Below are 1,423 nucleotides of genomic sequence, written 5' to 3'. Positions count from 1 at the left end.
CACCTGTACCAGTCAGATCTGATTTGACAGTACATGCACAAAAATTAATAAAATAAAAATTGGAAAAAAAAGACAAAGCTTCACCATCTTTGCCTCCAAGGAGTGTTTCAGCTGCACCTTCTCCAAGATATATCTGTTTGTTAGGGAAAGACAAAGCTGGTAACAAGGAATCATAGGAATGAAAAGGAGTCAAAATTTCTAAATAAAAAAGCGATTTCTCTGACTCACAGGAGGAGGTAAATGAAAATTAAGGTCATCAAGTATATCTGATCAGGTCTTATATAAATGACACCATAAACTGCCACACACAATAAAACCTCTCTTATTGCCATAGTTGACTCTCCAGCAGGTTTCCAGAGGCTGTAAATAGAACAGAAGAAGACTGCCCAACTTTCCCCCCAAGGAGTTGCTGGTGGATTCTAACTTCCAGAGACATGGTTTTGGGGTTAATAGCACAATTCACTACAGAAAAAAACACATAAATTAATGGGGCAAAAGTAATGAAAAACATTTTTTATAAAAACATTTATTACATGTTCAATAGTGATAGGAAAGGAGTCCTAGAGACATAGCAGATAAAGTGTTCCGCTACTCAGTTGTTGTTGTTGTTGTTTGGTGCCATCAAGCCAAGTGCAATCCATAACAACCTTATGAACAACAGATCTGAGCCCTGTCCTATCCTGTGCTGTCCTCAATACTTCCTGACACACTAGAGCCCATTGCAGCAGTCACTGTGTCATCCCACCTGGTTGAGGATCTTCCTCTCTTTGGCTGACCTTCCACCTTTACAAGCCTATTGTCCTTCTCCAAGAAATAGCCTCTGCTAGTAACATGCCCAAAAGTATGTGAAACAAAGATTCAACATCTTTACCTCCAAGGAGTGTTCTGGTTGTACTTTCCAAGACATAGTTGTTTATTCTTTTGGCAGTCCATGGGCTATTCAGCACTTTCCTCCATCACTATAATTCAAAGGTAGCAAATCTTCTTCTTTAATCCTTATTTATTGTCCAGCTCTCAGATGCATAGCAAGTGATCAGAAAGACCACGGCCTGAATCAGACAAACCATAGTCATCAGATTTACATCACTGCACCTCAATAAATTGTAGAGATTCCTGACTGCAGGCTTTCACAGTACAATATGTGTTCTGTATTCCTGACTGCTGGAATCAAGAGTATTGATTGTATATCCAAGTAAGGTGGAATTATTGACAACTTCCATTTTTCTCTCCTGACAGAGTATGGAAATTATCAAACAATATCATAAATATCACATGTAAGCAAGATTCTACTGAAAATGATCAAAAAATGATTGGAGGAACACGTCAACAGAGAACTTTCAGATGTGTAGACTGGGTTTAGAAGAGGCCACGGTACTAGGAGTATTATAGCTAATGTTAGATGGATCTTGGCAGAAAGCAGAGA

Source organism: Elephantulus edwardii, unplaced genomic scaffold (assembly GCF_000299155.1).
Source record: "Elephantulus edwardii isolate Elephantulus edwardi_28Jun2011 unplaced genomic scaffold, EleEdw1.0 scaffold00175, whole genome shotgun sequence".
NCBI classification, from domain to species: Eukaryota; Metazoa; Chordata; class Mammalia; order Macroscelidea; family Macroscelididae; genus Elephantulus; species Elephantulus edwardii.
This window is presented reverse-complemented; position numbering follows the sequence as displayed.